The sequence below is a fragment of the Oncorhynchus gorbuscha genome, linkage group LG21 (assembly GCF_021184085.1).
Source record: "Oncorhynchus gorbuscha isolate QuinsamMale2020 ecotype Even-year linkage group LG21, OgorEven_v1.0, whole genome shotgun sequence".
NCBI lineage: Eukaryota > Metazoa > Chordata > Actinopteri > Salmoniformes > Salmonidae > Oncorhynchus > Oncorhynchus gorbuscha.
In genome coordinates, this window is record NC_060193.1 from 59166968 (window position 1) to 59187680 (window position 20713).

At 45.7% G+C, this 20713-nt stretch overlaps 1 protein-coding gene across 1 annotated transcript in view; it reads right to left on the minus strand.

The window, feature by feature from the left end:
* Positions 1-20713, minus strand: part of LOC124008695 (filamin A-interacting protein 1-like) — an 82698-nt gene that overhangs the window by 61228 nt on the left and 757 nt on the right. The gene's annotated exons all lie outside the window — the stretch shown is intronic.

Below are 20713 nucleotides of genomic sequence, written 5' to 3' on the forward strand. Positions count from 1 at the left end.
CAGCCGATGTGTAACTTAGTTATACAGGACAGTTAGCAGCCGATGTGTAACCTAGTGATACAGTACAGTTAGCAGCCGAGGTATAACCTAGTGATACAGGACAGTTAGCAGCCGCGGCGTAACCTAGTGATACAGGACAGATAGCAGCCGCGGCATGGCCTTGATGCCACCTACTGTCCTTCTGTATTTGACCATCATCAATCATCCATGATTCTTTATACTCTACTCCATGACTCAGCTTTATCACTCTCCTAAAGTATTTCACACCAGCTCCTTGGCCCGGGACACTGTGCATACCACAGTCATGCACGGAGTACGACCTCCAAACTGTTTATAGCTGTGCCTATGGAATTTCTTAATCATCTGGATATTCCCATCCTGAATTCCAACATGCCAACTATCTACACTTGTTATTATGTTAAAGTTAGTGTTAATATCAGTTAGTGTTTGTGCTTGTGTGGTTATTAGCGTGTTAGTAGCAAATAAGGGGTACTTTTCTCTCCAAATACTGTGAACTTGAAAGTGGGAAAGGCCTACAGGCTTTTCTTTCCAGCGCCAGCCCCTAGAAAATGAATTGTTTACAAACAGCAGGGTGATCTCCTTGGTTACGGGCAGTGATCACAGTTCAGACTCTGAGGTGGATGGGGCGCTGGGCAATAAAACTGTTCCCTGAGTTTCCTGCTACAACAGAGAACTCATTTGGGAATTCCACAACTCTGAGATAAATCAATTGCTGACACACGGCTGTAATTCCTCCATGCTGACCAGAGAGATGTTCAGGAGCGGGTCAGGCGAACAGAATGTTTTAGTACGGCCATAAAGTATGCTATTCTAAAACGCCTCTATATATGACGTTGTTGTAGACCTATATTTCCGTTGCTGTCGTGTGGGCCTATAGCAGGGAGTGTAAATACTAAGCCACAGTGCTTTGCTGTGCTCCAAGTGATGCAATCAAATTAGTTATCTAGAGATAACCAAGTGTTGCCTTTAAATGTTTTAATTTGCAGGAGTGCCTCGAGATTGTCATGAGTGAACTTTAACTTGAAGTATATTGCGTCACTACATTATCATTTCTGTCACCACACCTACAGTATAGCGCATTGAATTAAAACATAACCTTCAAGCCGGCATGGCTACAACTCATACCAAGAATGATCCCAACTTCATGAGCCCCAGAGTACAGAGTAGACAAACAGTGACATATGACATGACACGTGCATTAGTGCAACACAGTCCCAAGGGTCCCCAGAAAGAGAAAGGACGAGGGGTGAAACCTGATGATGAATTACAAGACACATGAAAATACAACACAACCCTGTGCTGGATGCAAACATCCAAACCTCTTCCTCCTCGTCGAACTCCCACGCAGCGGCCAAAACATATAGAGGAATCCGTTTAGAGTCTCAGGCCTCGCTCAAGTATCATGACACAAGCTGTTGACAGAGAGATGAAGGGCTACGTCCCCCTGGGAGGAGAGGAAGGACAGATCCTGTCTCTACACAGAGGTCCTGTCGGGTTTGGCTTGAGGGGTCTGTCTGGGAAGACATCCATGCGTGCGTGTGTCAGTCTGTCTGCTTATGTTGAGGTGTAGTGGTTGCCATGGGGATTATATCACATGATCTCATGGTCTGGGCCAGATGCCAAACTCCAATCCCACTTTTTATGACCGACCAGGAATGCAGAAGGGCCTAGGGTTGGTGTGTGTGTGTCTGTCTGTATGTTTGTTGGTATGTTTGTCTGTTTATGTACTGCTCTGCTCTGTAATTTTCAGTCTATAAAGTATAAACGTATTGCCTTGTACTGTACTTTTGAGCTTTGGTATTCATGAATCTGTCTCTGTCTATCTCTGTGAGTGTGCTCTTCCATACAGTATATTTGATACTGACTCTTGTTTCATTAGTTGGCAATAGGGGAAAACCGCAATATCATCTTTAGCAACACACTGTACCTTTTAATTTATGCAGGTGATTTTGATGAGAGGTGTCAGATAGTGACACCCACCACCCCCTGGTTTCACACCCTGCAGGCAGCTGACACCAGAGCCCAGGGAGGAAGCTGCCAAACCCTCAGGAGTACTGACATAGACATATGTTCCTGGATTTTCCATGGATGTGTTTTTGTAGAGAGATGGGGAGACAGACACAGTATGTTTTCAGGTCATGGCCATTAATGTTGGGTCTCTTCTTACGGAATACGGTACAAAGAGCCTGGTCCCAGACCTGTATAGATCCTCTCTGTTCGTTCATGGTGATGCCAAACATGACAACAGTAGTCAGAGCAGAGGACTTGGCTGAAGCACACTGTATATATCTGGGACAGATCTGGGACCAGGCTATATTACAATATTTGGCTGAAGCACATACAGTATTATCTGGGACCAGCAGGCTATGAAAGCGTGATGCTTTCTCAGGGAAATATCCACTTCCACTGGCCCGGAGCACTGGCAAATCAACACAGCGGTTGGCGGTCACAGACAAGACTCACCGGGTTGGGTGTGAATATCTGGGATGTTCTATCACCACATGGGCCCCCCATCCCGGGGCAGAAGACACATCATGATGAACTTTACTGGTGCAGCCAGCCTGGTACTCTCCATTCCTTCCTCCATAGATAGTATAGCACTTATTTTATGTGCAATCTTATTCCATTCTTATTCATTTGTTTACAACTATTCTTAATTTTATTGACACCGGTATTATAATAATAATTATAAGTAATGGTGTGTTGCTAAATCACCTGCACGTGTGTATGTACTTATGTGTGTATATGTATGTATATGTGTATGTGCATGTATATGTGTGTGTGTGTGTGTGTGTGTGTGTGTGTGTGTGTGTGTGTGTGTGTGTGTGTGTGTGTGTGTGTGTGTGTGTGTGTGTGTGTGTGTGTGTGTGTGTGTGTGTGTGTGTGTGTGTGTGTGTGTGTGTGTGTGTGTATATTAATATAAATATATATATATATATATATAATATATAATATATATATACACATGTATATATGTATGTATGTATGTATGTATGCATGCATCAGCAACCACAGCTAATGAAGTCACTGAAATCGTTAACAAAGAGTTGCAGTCTGTTTTGGAATGGGTGGCCAGTAATAAACCGGTCCTGAGAATCTCTAAAACTAAAAGCATTGTATTTAGTACTAATCATTCCATCAACTGAACCTGGTAATGAATGTTGTGGCTGTTGAACAAGTTGAGGAGACTAAATTACTTGATGTTACCTTAGATTGTAAACTGTCATGGTCAAAACTTATGGTTTCAATGGTTGTATAAATGAGGAGAGGTCTGTAATAAAGAGATACTCTGCTTTTTTGACACCACACTCCAAAAAGTAAGTACTGCAGGCTCTAGTTTAGTCTTATCTTGATTCTTGTCCAGTTGTGTGGTCGAGTGCTGCAAGGAAAGACCTAATTAAGCTGCAGCTGGCCCAGAACAAAGCATCACGTCTTGCTCTTAATTGTAATCAGAGAGCTGATATAAATACTATGTATGCTAGTCACTCTTGGCTAAGAGTTGAGTAGAGACACTGCATTACTTCTTCTTTTAATAAGAAACATTAATGTGTTGAAAATCCCTAATTGTTTGCATAGTCAACTTACACACAGCTCTGATGCACGCACTTACCCCACCAGACATGGCACCAGGGGTCTTTTCATAGTCCACAGGTCCAGAACAAATTAAAGAAAGTGTACAGTATTATATAGAGCCCTTATTGCATGGAACTCCGTTCCATCTCATATTGCTCATATAAACAGCAAACCTGGTTTAAAAAAACAGATAAAGCAACACCTCACGGCACAAAGCCTCTCCCCTATTTGACCTAGATAGTTTGTGTGTAGTTCTGTCCTTGAGCTGTTGTCTATTAATGTTCTGTATTATGTAATGTTTCATGTTTTGTGTGGGCCCCAGGAAGAGTAGCTGCTGCTTTTGAAACAGCTAATGGGGATCCCAATAGAATACAAAAATACCAATCTTGGTTTCATCAGACCAGAGAATCTTGTTTCTCATGGTCTGAGAGTCTTTATGTACTTTTTGGCAAACTCCAAGTGGGCTGTTATGTGCCTTTTACTGAGGAGTGGCTTCCGTCTGGCCACTTTACCATAAAGGCCTGATTGGTGGAGTGCTGCAGAGATGGTTGTCCTTCTGGAAGATTCTTCCATCTCTGCGGAGGAATTCTAGAGCTCTGTCAGAGTGACCATCAGGTTCTTGGTCACCCTGACCAAGGCCCTTATAACCCGATTTCTCAGTTTGGCCGGGCAGCCAGCTCTAGGAAGAATCTTGGTGGTTCCAAACTTCTTCCATTTAAGGCCACTGTGTTCTTGGGGACCTTCAATGCTGCAGAAATGTTTTGGTAGCCTTCCCCAGATCTGTGCCTCAACACAATCCTGTCTCAGAGCTCTACAGACAATTCCTTTGACCTCATGGCTTGGTTTTTGCTCTGATATGCGCTGTCAACTGTGGGACCTTTATATAGACAGGTGTGTGCCTTTCCAAATCATGTCCAATTAATTTACTTTAAAACAGGTGGGCTCCAATCAAGTTGTAGAAACATCTCAAGGATGCTCAATGGAAACAGGATGCACCTGAGCTCAGTTTCGAGTCTCATAGCAAAGGGTCTGAATACTTATGTAAATAAGGTAGTTATGTTTTTTGTTATAAATTTGCAAAAAAAATCAAAAAATCTATTTTCGCTTTGTGATTATGGGGTATTGTGTGTAGATTGATAAGGGAAAAATAAATAATTTAATCAATTTTAGAATACGGCTGTAAAGTAACAAAATGTTGAAAAAAGTCAAGGGGTCTGAATACTTTGCGAATGTACTGTAAAATAATGGAATTAGAAATCTAACACAAAAAAACTTTCTGGGCTAATAATGTAAGAGATAACACAACATTTGTTTTACAATACTGCAAAGTTTCTTAGGAGCTAGAAGCAGAGCTGCCATATCTGTTGGCGCCATCTCATATAGCTATAGAGATGTCACTAAGCTATGTTGAGCCAGCAATGGTAATGCTCGCCTATCATAAATCGCCATGGTAAATGTTACTCTCAAATGTCTGACATACTGTAGGGCAGCCTACAGCATAAACTTGAGTTGTAGCATCCTCTATACTGTTTTCCCATGCAGGAAGAAGAGTGCTCACTCCATAGGGTCCCCTGTGGAACAGTGGGTAGAGGATGGTGTTTGCAACTTTAGGGTTGTGGGTTCGACTCCCATGGGAGACCAGTACAAAAATGCCACACTACAGAAGTCGCTCTGGATAAGAGTGTCTGCTAAATTACTGAAACGTTTAAAAAAATGCAATGACATAAAGCTCTACATTCTGGTGATGCTTTTTACAGGATAACCTGCAGAGGGCAGCAATTTGTAACTTTTGGGACTTTGTCCTTTATCCTGTACACAAGCGCAACAGCAGCACTGAGTAAGATAACATCATTCTTAAAGGCACTATGCAGGTATCATGACCCTCCTCCCAATGAGCCTATCCTCTCTGGCAGTTCTGGGCAGAAGGCACCTGTAAACACTGATTTAGGATTAGTGAATTCTTACCTTCACCATAAGGGAAGGAAATGCAAAGCTGACCTTAGATCAGTGTCTCTGACAAAGGACTGACAAGAATGCAGAAATGGGTAATAGGGTCCATTAGGCTGGTCATCAGGTTGTCAGTGTGTCTGATACAGCCTAGATCCCTCTGAATGGTGATTCCTCCTTTCACCACGTCCTGTAACTGTTCATGTCTAAGCCTGACTCACCGTGACCTGTCTGAGAAATCAAATCAAATCAAATGGTATTAGTCACATGCGCCGAATACATCAGTGAAATGCTTACTTATGAGCCCCTAAACAACAGTGCAGTTAAAAAAAAACTAAAATACGAAATTAAAAGATACATACCACTATGACCTTATGACTCTGAGTGACCTCAGTTGATTCCTTCTCGTCGTCACACCAACTGAAGTATACACAACAATCCGTTTGCAGAGGTTGAAAATCTCTCTTTGTCGGGTTTTCTAATCTCTCAGTGTTTCTGGTTGACTCTTTCTGACCGTTCATCTATTGGAGAGGAGTGACACCACCTTGTAACCCTTCACAGTCTTGTCTGTTGTCTCCCCTTGAAAGGGTCCCATGTCCGTTTCTCTGGTCTATTTCTCCCATAAAAGCATGGTATGCCTCTCCGCCCACGTTCAATCTTACAATGATAGCCTATCTATATATATCCTCAGTATTTTGGTGCTTCCAGAATCGTACGATATGGGACAATGAATGTAATGGCACTTTGTGCCAACCACTGTACTAAGAATAACAGGCCCTTTCTAAGAATCTAAGAATACTAGAAAAAGTTAAGCATACTATGATCCAATTAGTCCACTTGATGTCAAAAACTTCAAGTTCCATTTGTCAGACTTTAGCTTGGAGCTTTGTGCCCCCTACTGGGGAAAGGGGAAGGAAACATGTAAAACAAGAAGTGGAGCTCCAGTATGGAAGAGGAGAGAAGTGATGGTGGAAATTCAGCTAGACCTCCGTACCATACACCCTGCATACCATACACCCTGCATACCATACACCCTGCATACCATACACCCTGCATACCATACACCCTGCATCCCATACACCCTGCCCTGCATCCCATACACCCTGCATCCCATACACCCTGCATACCATACACCCTGCATCACATACACCCTGCCCTGCATCCCATACACCCTGCATCCCATACACCCTGCATCCCATACACCCTGCATCCCATACACCCTGCATCCCATACACCCTGCATCCCATACACCCTGCATCCCATACACCCTGCATCCCATACCATACACCCTGCATCCCATACACCCTGCATACCATACACCCTGCATCCCATACACCCTGCATACCATACACCCTGCATCCCATACAACCTGCATACCATACACCCTGCATCCCATACACCCTGCATCCCATACACCCTGCATCCCATACACCCTGCATACCATACACCCTGCATACCATACACCCTGCATCCCATACACCCTGCATACCATACACCCTGCATACCAAACACCCTGCATCCCATACACCCTGCCCTGCATCCCATACACCCTGCATCCCATACACCCTGCATCCCAAACACCCTGCCCTGCATCCCATACACCCTGCCCTGCATCCCATACACCCTGCATCCATCCCACTGCTGACATGCCTCTGAAGATAAGCAGGGTTGGTCCTAGTCGGTCCCTGGATGGGAGGGCCAGCAGGAGGCACACTTTCCTCTGGTCTAAAAAAATATCCTTGTGCCCCAGAGCAGTGATTGGAGACATTGCCCTGTGTAGGGTGCTGTCTTTTGGATGGGATGTTAAATGGGTGTCCTGACTCTCTGTGGTCACTGAAGATCCCATGGCATTTATTGTAAGAGTAGGGGTGGTAACCCTGGTGTCCTGGCTAAATTCCCAATCTGACCCTCATACCATCATGACTATCTTATCATCCCCAGCTTCCAATTGGCTCATTCATCCTGCCTCCTTTCTCTAGTAACTATTCCCCAGGTCATTGCTGTAAATGAGAATGTGTTCGCAGTCAACATACCTGGTAAAGTAAAGGTTTCAAAAAAACACAGAACACATTGATGCTAGGAATGTAGACCAGTTATGTTATCAGGCAATCCTCACAGTTGAAAGGCTCATATGTGAAGAGGCCAACTAGGTTATATTGCAAAAGGTCACTTCCTTCTCAGTAAATACTAGGCCTATACAAAATACCCACACGAGATTATAAAATATCACTGGATTCATTCTGCTCAGTAGGAGTCATGAAAGCCCCAAAAAAGAGAAATGGCTCCAAGAAATGTGAACCATCTCTACGCTTCGTCCTTAACATGTCCCACAGTTTATAGTCTGTTGAGCAAGAAGCAGCTATGGCTATTAGCCATGCTTCTAATTTGGTCCTGCTAGCTGTTGGAGTGGAGCTAGCCTAGCCTTCATGCATATATGCTCTATGGCAGTTGGAGTGGGTCAAGCCTAGCCTGTGATGGCTGCTGCAGTGGGGCTAGCCTAGCCTGTGATGGCTGCTGCAGTGGGTCAAGCCTAGCCTGTGATGGCTGCTGCAGTGGGGCTAGCCTAGCCTGTGCTAAATGCTGTAGTGCTAGCTGTTGGAGTGGGTCAATAATGTTTGTACCATATTTTGTGCTGTAAATAAGAATTTGTTCTTACTGAATTGCCTAGTTAAATAAAGGTGTGTTTATGTGCCCAGACTTGAGGTGGGATGATCTCTCTGTAATCCATGCTTGCCCAACGGCCCGCTGCCTGCTATAATTAGGGTCACTCGATCCGCCCCACTACGGGGGAGGGGGTGGGGGGTTAAATATATATATCTAATATATTTAAATATATTGGGAAAATGTATTTATCATATATATAAATAAATAAAATATATGTATATTATTTGTAAATTGCATGTGTAAAATACACACTCACACCTCACAATGTTTTCTGCCCCGATGATAATGTCAATGTCTCATTGGGTTTCAGCATTAGGTTTCCAAAGTTTCCAAAGTTGCATTTTGCACTGATTGAAGTGGATCTCATTGACCTTGTACCTTGGCATTAGGTTTCCAAAGTTTCCACTGATTGAAGTGGATTTAACAAGTGACATCAATATAACCGATCACTTGGATTACCTGGTCATGGAAAAAGCATGACAATGTTTACAATGTATACTCTTTTTTTATTTGTTATTTTTAATTTTTTACCCCTTTTTCTCCCCAATTTCATGGTATCCAATTGTTTAGTAACTACTATCTTATCTCATCGCTACAACTCCCGTACGGGCTCGGGAGAGACGAAGGTTGAAAGTCATGCGTCCTCCGATACACAACCCAACCAAGCCGCCATCCAACCCGGAAGCCAGCCGCACCAATGTGTTGGAGGAAACACCGTGCACCTGGCAACCTTGGTTAGCGCGCACTGCGCCCGGCCTGCCACAGGAGTCGCTGGTGCGTGATGAGACAAAGATTTCCCTACCGAACCCTCCCTAACCCTCCCTAACCCAGATGACGCTAGGCCAATTGTGCGTCGCCCCACGGACCTCCCGGTCGCGCCACCCGGGAGGCCCTTAATGTTAGCTCACTGTTGCTCACGACAACAGATCCTCAAGGGTAGTTGTCTGTCTGACAGACTGAAATCTCATGTATCTAAGAATTTGGACAGCTACAATATCAGTTCAATAAGCTTTGAACTCTTTACTAAGAATAACACATATTGTTATTTGCTAGCACAGCAGGCTGAGGTAGTAACCAATTAGGCCATTGACCAGCTGTCGAGGTCACAATAGATGTCACTCTTCCCCCTTGATGGTGATTAGTTAAGCATTAAGCATCTCCTCATTGATTGACTCACTGGGAAAGAGGGAATTGATTGGCTATTTAAAACCACTCACTTGTATTGACCGTAATGTATTGACTAACACTGGCTGGAGTCTCCTGTTTGGAGATTTCAACCTTTACGCTAACAAATCTAAGATGGAAAACACCAGAGCCCGGTTTCCCAAAAGCATCGTAGGAGCATCGTTAAATCTCCGAGCTGTTTCCCAAAAACATTGTTATTAACATTGCACTTGAAAACATTCTAACGTCTAACGACCACCTCAGACCACTCGTAGAACAGCTAAGTCAAATCAAATCAAATGTATTTATAAAGCCCTTCTTAAATCAGCTGATTTCTCAAAGTGCTGTACAGAAACCCAGCCTAAAACCCCAAACAGCAAGCAATGCAGGCGTAGAAGCATGGTGGCTAGGAAAAACTCCCTAGAAAGGCCAGAACCTAGGAAGAAACCTAGAGAGGAAACAGGCTGAGGGGTGGCCAGTCCTCTTTTGGCTGTGCCGGATGGAGATTATAACAGATCATTGCCAAGATGTTCCAATGTTCATAGATGACCAGCAGGGTTAAATCATAATAATCACAGTGGTTGTATAGTGTGCAACAGGTCAGAACCTCAGGAGTAAATGTCAGTTGGCTTTCATAGCCGATCATTCAGAGTATCTCTACCGCTCCTGCTGTCTCTAGAGAGTTGAAAACAGCAGGTCTGGGACAGGTATTTCGTTTCATATTGCGTCAGATAAAAATATTGACGAATACGCTGATTCGGTGTGAGAGTTCATTAGAACGTGCGTTGAAGATGTCGTTCCCAGAGCAACGATAAAAACATTCCCTAACCAGAAACCGTGGATTGATGGCAGCATTCGCGTGAAACTGAAAGTGCGAACCACTGCTTTTAATCAGGGCAAGGTGTCTGGCAACATGACCGAATACAAACAGTGCAGCTATTCCCTCCGCAAGGCTATTAAACAAGCTAAGCGTCAGTACAGAGACAATGTAGAATCTCAATTCAACGGCTCAGACACAAGAGGCATGTGGCAGGGTGTACAGTCAATCACGGACTACAAGAAGAAACCCAGCCCAGTCACGGACCAGGATGTCTTGCTCCCAGTCAGATTAAATAACTTTTTTGCCCGCTTTGAGGACAATACAGTGCCCCTGTCACGGCCTGCACCGAAAACATGCGGTCTCTCCTTCACTGCAGCCGAGGTGAGTAAGACATTTAAACGTGTTAACCCTCGCAAGGCTGCAGGCCCAGACGGCATCCCCAGCCGCGCCCTCAGAGCATGCGCAGACCAGCTGGCCGGTGTGTTTACGGACATATTCAATCAATCCCTATACCAGTCTGCTGTTCCCACATGCTTCAAGAGGGCCACCATTGTTCCTGTTCCCAAGAAAGCTAAGGTAACTGAGCTAAATGACTACCTCCCCGTAGCACTCACTTCCGTCATCATGAAGTGCTTTGAGAGACTAGTCAAGGACCATATCACCTCCACCCTACCTGACACCCTAGACCCACTCCAATTTGCTTACCGCCCAAATAGGTCCACAGACGATGCAATCTCAACCACACTGCACACTGCCCTAACCCACCTGGACAAGAGGAATACCTATGTGAGAATGCTGTTCATCGACTACAGCTCGGCATTCAACACCATAGTACCCTCCAAGCTCGTCATCAAGCTCGAGACCCTGGGTCTCGACCCCGCCCTGTGCAACTGGGTACTGGACTTCCTGACGGGCCGCCCCCAGGTGGTGAGGGTAGGCAACAACATCTCCTCCCCGCTGAACCTCAACACGGGGGCCCCACAAGGGTGCGTTCTGAGCCCTCTCCTGTACTCCCTGTTCACCCACAACTGCGTGGCCACGCACGCCTCCAACTCAATCATCAAGTTTGCGGACGACACATCAGTGGTAGGCTTGATTACCAACAACGACGAGACGGCCTACTGGGAGGAGGTGAGGGCCCTCGGGGTGTGGTGTCAGGAAAATAACCTCACATTCAACGTCAACAAAACTAAGGAGATGATTGTGGACTTCAGGAAACAGCAGAGGGAACACCCCGCTATCCACATCGATGGAACAGTAGTGGAGAGGGTAGCAAGTTTTAAGTTCCTCGGCATACACATCACAGACAAACTGAATTGGTCCACTCACACTGACAGCGTCGTGAAGAAGACGCAGCAGCGCCTCTTCAACCTCAGGAGGCTGAAGAAATTCGGCTTGTCACCAAAAGCACTCACAAACTTCTACAGATGCACAATCGAGAGCATCCTGGCGGGCTGTATCACCGCCTGGTACGGCAACTGCTCCGCCCTCAACCGTAAGGCTCTCCAGAGGGTAGTGAGGTCTGCTCAACGCATCACCTGGGGCTAACTATCTGCCCTCCAGGTCACCTACACCACCTGATGTTACAGGAAGGCCATAACGATCATCAAGGACATCAACCACCTGAGCCACTGCCTGTTCATCCCGCTATCATCCAGAAGGCGAGGTCAGTACAGGTGCATCAAAGCTGGGACCGAGAGACTGAAAAACAGCTTCTATCTCAAGGCCATCAGACTGTTAAACAGCCACCACTAACATTGAGTGGCTGCTGCCAACACACTGTCATTGACACTGACCCAACTCCAGCCACTTTAATAATGGGAATTGATGGGAAATGATGTAAATATATCACTAGCCACTTTAAACAATGCTACCTTATATAATGTTACTTACCCTACATTATTCATCTCATATGCATACGTATATACTGTACTCCACATCATCGACTGCATCCTTATGTAATACATGTATCACTAGCCACTTTAACTATGCCACTTTGTTTACTTTGTCTACATACTCATCTCATATGTATATACTGTACCCGATACCATCTACTGTATGCTGCTCTGTACCATCACTCATTCATATATCCTTATGTACATATTCTTTATCCCATTACACTGTGTATAAGACAGTAGTTTTGGAATTGTTAGTTAGATTACTTGTTGGTTATCACTGCATTGTCGGAACTAGAAGCACAAGCATTTCGCTACACTCGCATTAACATCTGCTAACCATGTGTATGTGACAAATAACATTTGATTTGATTTGAGGTAGCACATCCGGTGAACAGTGCATTGTTAGATGCTTTTTTGCCCTCTCAAGTCACTTTATACACAGAAGATCTCCGCTAAACATAGAATCCCATGTTTTATCTGTCTCTCTGTGACTGCTGATAACTTCACAACAAAGTTGAAAGACTACAAATACAAAGTTGCCTACAGTAGGCTATAGGCCTATGTAAATCATATTGCAATACATTTAACGTTCAATCAATTTAGTTCTATTTTGATACTTGTATGCTACTGTCTGTAATTTCTCTCAATATATTTCATGATGTGTAACAACATGTGCGCAATGATGTGCCAAATCTTGATTTAGTGCATTATTAAAGAGTAAGCATTATAATAAGCTGCCTAATATTTGCAGCCATAGGTGATAATATCTTTCTAGGAGCTGATCTGTTGTCAGTACTGTGGAATAATTAGAATGTTAAGGTAAGATTTGAATAGAGAAAGCTGATCCGAGAGCCGCGTTGCCTTTCGATCCTATCAGTATCAGCCCATGCCTCAATGACGCACTTAGCGAACGTTCTCTCTGCGTGGTGTTTTGGGAAACCTATTTAACATCTTCGGCCGTTGTAGGAAAGATGCATCGTTAAAACGCTCGTAAGCCTAAATGCCAACACTTTTGGGAAACCGGGCCCAGGTTGATTATTCCTGGCAATGATTAGCTGGCGAAGCATGGCTGTAGATCTAAGTGATCTGTTGTGGTATTGATATAGCTGTGGACTCCAGGAAGAGTAGATGCTGCTTCTGCAAAGGCTAATGAGGAACCAAATAAACAAAACAGCTACCAACAGCGAGCCCCTAACTACCAAAACCACCCAGCAGGAACACATTCAGGTAGACATGTCAAAAAAAGAACTGACAAGATTCCTTACTCTACATGTAATAGAGCCATGTCTGTTCTACTAAATATAGTTCTATCTGAGTGTTCCACACCACTGTGCCCTACTTCCTTTACTGGTATCCTGAGTGAAAGACGATGTGGAGAAAAGCTGCAGTCTAAGAGAGATTGGACCATAGCTTAAGCCTGTTATAAGGTCTAACTGGACTATATGACAGACAGACGGTGTACTGTACCCTCCTCACACCTCATGGGTAGCTCAGTACTGGGCCCCATGCCAGCCTGACACAGCACCATGCTGTATCCTGGATACCAGAGCTCATATCCAGTGTTGTGTGTGTAACATGCCTCAGTCAATCAGTAGCCTTAAATAAGGAGGGAACGGTTGAGGGAAACATGTTCTAGGGGGAGAAAATAGCCTGATAATTGCTCCTGACATTTGATGAGTTCCAGAGTGGCACAAGGTGTGGCTGTGACAAGATACGCTCTCTGTCATTTTTAGTATGACCGTCCCTAGCTACGCGATGTCATAGACGGGACAACAACAAGGGCCACTGCAACGAGTGGGGCCGTTTTTAACCAATTGGAACTCAATGACCCTTTATTCTTTCACTAGCTCACATTTAGCAGGGAACCCAGTACTTGTGCCGTCTTATCCAATCCTTCGACCTCATGGCTTGGTTAATGCTCTGACATGCACTGTCAACTGTGGGACCTTATATAGACAGGTGTGTGCCTTTCCAAACCATGTCAAATCAATTGAATTTACCCCAGATGGACTCCAATCAAGTTGTAGACACATCTCAAGGATGATCAATGGAAACAGGATGCACCTGAGCTCAGTTTTGAATCTCATAACAAAGGGCCTGAATACTTATTTAAATAACATATTTCTGTTTATAAATTTTCAAAAATGTCTAAAAATCTATTTTTGCTTTGTCATTATGGGGTATTGTGTGTAGATTGATGAAGGGGAAAAAAACAATTTCATCAATTTTATAATAAGGCTGTAATGTAACAAAATGTGTAAAAAGTGAAGGGGTCTGAATAGTTTCCGAATGCACTGCATATGTTCAATCCAGAAATGGTTCATCCAATCAGCCTAAAACCTAATCCCCTCTTTATTCACTAGCTCACCAGCAATATGTCTCACACCAGGCTTCGTCTGGACCTCAGGCTGAGCAGGTCCAGCCTCCTCTGACAAGTTTAGAAGCTGGGGATTCACCCTGTAACACCAAAGCTATAGGATTCCACATGTACGGCACTTTCAGACATTAAAATGAGGCCTTTTCATCTGCTGCTGAGTGTCTAATGCAGCACGGACACTCATCCATCACTCCAGGCCTAATGTACTGTGTATAGACGCAGCGAGTGGCCAATGCTCCCCGCCTGCTCTGTGGCTTTAGGAGTCTGAGCAGGATACAATCAGACCAACCATTTAATGTGTATATTTGTTTACTTGAGCCCGATCACTACCACTACACCTACATACACCTGTCTCATCCTGAAATCTGTACAATCTTAGAAAAAAGGGTTCCAACAGGGTTCTTCGGCTGTCCCCTTTCCACAGAAGGTTCTACATGGAACCGCATAGGGTTTTACCTGGAACCAAAAATAGTTATTCAAAGTGTTCCCCTATGGGGACAGCCGAAGAACCCTTTTAGGTTCTAGATAGCACACTTTTTCTAAGAGTGTACCTATTTCTACCTGTCTGTGAGAGGAGTCTATCAGCTGTTTTTACAACGCACTACCCAAAGGCCATTGTGTGATTTGACTTGATTGTAGGGAAAAAGGAATGTTGAACTGTGTAAATACTGCAGTGCAGGCTTGTTTTGACAGAGCTCATGGTCACTCTGGTAGCTAGGCCAGAAGGTCTCAAGAGGGACTAGTAAACAACTCACTTCTCTGCCTCCCTACATATTCTCTAACTGGGGAGAGAAACGTCCCTACAGCTCTGAATTCTCCTTCAACCCACAGATTCAACGACTGCAGTGCAGCTTGAAGCTATGCTGTGATTTTAAATGACAAATAGAGGATTCAAAATAAACATGCTGATATTTAACTTCAATGTGCAGCAAGGCACAACGTTGTGGCTGGCAGGCAGAAGGAGGAGGAGATGTGGGGGTGAACAACATTAGAATTTCTCTTCAGATATATATATATATAGAGAGCTCTTTCCCAGAGACTACACCAGTGGCATTCTGTGAGGAAACAGGATACCTGGTCTAAAAAGGAAGCAACCTCGCTGCTCTTTGGGGAGCTACATATGCTTAGCTCGGGTCCCTCTGGCACTGGTCAACCCCCCTACAGCCCCCATCTCAACCCCCTCTCTATCCACTGTCTCTCTGACCATCCCCCATCTCAACCCCCTCTCTATCCACTGTCTCTCTGACCATCCCCCATCTCAACCCCCTCTCTATCCACTGTCTCTCTGACCATCCCCCATCTCAACCCCTCTCTAGCCACTGTCTCTCTGACCATCCCCCATCTCAACCCTGGCCCCTCTCTAGCCACTGTCTCTCTGACCATCCCCCATCTCAACCCCCTCTCTAGCCACTGTCTCTCTGACCATCCCCCATCTCAACCCCCTCTCTAGCCACTGTCTCTCTGACCATCCCCCATCTCAACCCCCTCTCTAGCCACTGTCTCTCTGACCATCCCCCATCTCAACCCCCTCTCTAGCGCCTGTCTCTCTGACTAGCCCTGCCCCTCTAGCCCACGTCTCTCTGACCAGCCCCCATCTCAAAACCTGGCCCCTCTCTATCCCCTGTCTCTCTGACCAACCCCCATCTCAATCCTGGCCCCTCTCTAGCCCCTGTCTCTCTGACCAGCCCCCATCTCAACCCTGGCCCCTCTCTAGCCCCTGTCTCTCTGACCAGCCCCCATCTCAATCCTGGCCCCTCTCTAGCCCCTGTCTCTCTGACCAGCCCCCATCTCAATCCTGGCCCCTCTCTATCCCCTGTCTCTCTGACCAGCCCCCATCTCAAACCCTGGCCCCTCTCTATCCCCTGTCTCTCTGACCAGCCCCCATCTCAATCCTGGCCCCTCTCTAGCCCCTGTCTCTCTGACCAGCCCCCTCCATGGCCTCCCTCAGACCACATGATGGACAAACCACAAGACCTGGTCCAGCACTAACACACTGGGTTCAGTGAGTCCAGGGCTTGGTGCTATTGGATTTATTGAATTACAGTACCAGTCAAAAGTTTGGACTCACCTACTCATTCAAGGAATTTTCTTTATTTTTTACTATTTTCTGAATTTGTAGAATAGTGAAGACTTAAAATTATGAAATAACACACAGAATCATGTAGACAATAGTAAAAATAATGTAAAACCCTTGAATGAGTAGGTGTGTCCAGTTTTGTGACTGGTACCGTAGGTGTGGTTGTGGTTGTGCTGAGTTGGAACAAAAGCCTGCATGCACAGTATCAATGTCCACAGCAGTAGGAGGGGCAGCTTGTGGGGTATGTCGGTTTTAATGCAGTCAACACCTGTGTCAACTTTCTGAAGAAACTCCCTGTGTGGTTTCAGTTCATCTGCAATTGGGGCCAAAGAAGTGTTACTGCAGAATCCAACTACTGTCATGAGGAGACAGATGAAGTGTTGATGAAGCCTGGCAAACACCCTGGCCAGCCCCTCTTAAACCCTTAGTGAAGGGATTTGGCTGAGGGGAAGAAGGGAGGAGTCTACAGCCATGGTTGGTATTAGGGGCCACGGCCTCACAGCACATGTTAATGAAACAGAATGATGGTGGCAGTAACGTGAAGATCTCACTGCCTGCAGACATGGCTTCATATCTGGCCTCACAGCAGCATCAGCTGTACCTGTTCATGTATTCATTTGATACCTGCACGGACGCACACACACACACACACACACACACACACACACACACACACACACACACACACACACACACACACACACACACACACACACACACACACACACAACTCTGAAGGTAAACAGATCACTGACCCAATTCCCCTCTAGCTCTAGACAGCAGGAGGTGTGACTAATACTTGCCAGTCTGATGTACTGATTACTGCCCCACTTCCCCCAAACTGTCAATCACACTGAAGGAACCGGACGGCAGAGCATGCTAGTGCCAAACCAAGGTAATCTCTACGGTAACCATGGGCTCAACACTGCATCAGTACCCCATCCAAACCATCACTCTGCACAAATGGCCCAATGGAATTTATAAGCCCAAATCCCTGGGGTCTGCTGATTCAGCTGTTCCTTTATCCCTCTCTCCTCACCCCCCCCCTGTCTCCCTTGGTTCATCCCACACATACTGTACACTCCTACTGGGACTTCACATGTAACCTGGGCATACACCAGGGGAGGCTGGTGAGGGGAGGGCAGCTCATATTAATGACGGTTTGATACTGTTCCATTACTATGAGCCCGACCTTTGATTTAAAGTTTTACCAGCCACTGTCATACACACACTGTTAGACCCTCCCTAGGCCCTAGCTGCCACACCACATCCACACACCCTCAGACCCTCCCTAGGCCCTAGCTGTCTCACCACATCCACACACCCTCAGACCCTCCCTAGGCCCTAGCTGTCTCACCACATCCACACACCCTCAGACCCTCCCTAGGCCCTAGCTGTCTCACCACATCCACAAACCCTCAAACCCTCCCTAGGCCCTAGCTGTCTCACCACATCCACAAACCCTCCCTAGGCCCTAGCTGTCTCACAACATCCACACACCCCCAGACCCTCCCTAGGCCCTAGCTGTCTCACCACATACACACACCCTCAAACCCTCCATAGGACCTAGCTGTCTCACCACATCCACACACCCTCAGACCCTCCCTAGGCCCTAGCTGTCTCACCACATCCACACAGCCTCAATACCTCCCTAGGCCCTAGCTGTCTCACCACATCCACACACCCTCAAACCCTCCCAAGGCCCTAGCTGTCTCACCACATCCACACAGCCTCAATACCTCCCTAGGCCCTAGCTGTCTCACAACATCCACACACCCTCAAACCCTCCCAAGGCCCTAGCTGTCTCACCACATCCACACAGCCTCAATACCTCCCTAGGACCTAGCTGTCTCACCACATCCACACAGCCTCAATACCTCCCTAGGCCCTAGCTGTCTCACAACATCCACACACCCTCAAACCCTCCCTAGGCCCTACCTGTCTCACCACATCCACACACCCTCAAACCCTCCCTAGGCCCTACCTGTCTCACCACATCCACACACCCTCAAACCCTCCCTAGGCCCTACCTGTCTCACCACATCCCAGGCTTACAGTCAGATTACAACGCCTGAGGAGTCAGGCACCACAGACAGGCCACGCCATGCCAGAAATACTTTAAGAAATGAGGAGATGGGAAACTCATTGGCCAATGAATAGAGGAAGGTACTATGCTGCCCCACCCAGCAGACAACCAATCATGTTCATGTTGTCATGCGGTTGCTAAGCTAATCATCAAGCAATCCCTTCTAAAAGTCTAATCAAAATTGAATCAAATCAAATTGCATTCGTCACATGCTTCATAAACAACAGGTGTGGACTAACAGTGAACTGTTTACGGGCCCTTCCAAACAACGCAGAGAGAAAGAAAATAGAGAAGTAATAAAAAGTAAAAGATGTAATAATAAAAAGGTATGAAGGTATGAGTCGAGAAACCTGCCTATTGTCCTCAAAAGTATGAAATGTCACGATATCAAAGTTATATAATATTACAGAGAACAAGTTAATTATCTCACATCTCAGAAAAGATTTGTAATGTTGTGCTTCTTGTTCACGTAATTCATGCTAATGTTGGATTTTGGAGCTCGCGCCAAATTGACTCCCACTGACTCCTTGAAGGAGGGCACTCCTTGTGGGATTGTACCCAGAATGCACTGCACGGCCCATTGACAACATACAGGCAGCATACATAATGGTCGTTAATATGAATCCAATGACGTTTCCCATCTCCTCATTTCTTAAAGTATTTCAGGTCAGGCCTGGTTGTGTGTGTTAGCCTGTCGCTTGGACTCACAAACCACTCTGTTGGGTCTCAGGCCTTTTAAAAGTTCATATGGAGCATTGCTGGGTGTCCTTCTGTCAGGTCAAATATTTGCTTACAGCACAGATTAGTGTTGGGTTTAGGTTTAGTGTTGGGCTTATCAGGGGCATGTTTAGAGAAGAGCATGGAGCTTCGTCAGGTTATAGATGAAGGAAGACAGACACAGACCATTCCTGTTTTATGCATGGATTGATGACCTCTAATGTTCAGACTTAACGCTGGAGGGATTGACATAAATGTCTGAACTATAGAAAGTATGTCCACGAGGAGAAAGGTAGGCGTTGACGCCGAATGATTTGGTGATCGTTAATGTTCACACTTAATGCAAGAGGGATCAACCTAAAAGGTCTGTACTGTCACCGAAGATGATGTGGTCCTTTTCATGTTACACAAACATCCAATGTGCTTTACCACTGTAGGGTTGCCATGCCAAACCCTGGAGCCTCCTGGGAATTGATAACATAAATGTAAACAATGTTGAAGGAGCTCTAATGGTCTTTAGGTTAGGAACCCTGAACGACCGACTCCTCTTGGGTCACATATTGACCATACTGTACCCACTAAATGAGCTACTCTAAACGTAAGAATGATCTGCTCTAGCTTGAGAAATGACGACCAAACACAGAGGGGCTTGCTTTGGGCGCCATGTTTGCGCCAGTCTGGTCCACAGCCAGAAGAATCTGGTCGCTGCTAAAAATGTATTGATGACGGCCAGGCATCCGCCTCCCTCTCCCTGCTCTGGGGCGACACGTTCAAAACGGAGCTGCTAGGTGAAGGCCTGATAACCCCATCTGGCTCAGCCCCTCCATATCCCCCACAGCCCCCTGGGGATCTGAGACGCACAGGGCCCTGAGCCTGGACCCGCTGCCCTTAGGAAATACCCTGCTGCTGTCACTGTACCACTTCAGTGTAGAACATCCATAGGCCAGCTTTGTTGATCTTTGTCTTTGATGTGTGGTAAGGAAATTGACTAGAAGGTAATCAGAACTTAACGTCACTATTGCCCAGTGGAATAGGTGGTAAATACTTCCTGCACTTCTCAGTTGACAATCGATAAATATGTTCATAATAGCTGCAGTCAATCACATGGGATTATGTTTGACTGGAAACTGACTCTTAGAAAAAAGGGTTCCAAAAGGGTTTTCCAGCTGTCCCCATTGGATGACCATTTTTGGTTCCAGGTAGAACCCTTTTGGGTTCCATGTAGAACCATCTGTGGAAATGGTTCAAGATGGAACCCAAAAGCATTACACTTGGAACCAAAAGGGTTCTTCAAAGGGATATGCTATGGGGACTGCCAAAGGGTTCTTCAAAGGGATATGCTATGGGGACAGCCAAAGAACCCGTTCGG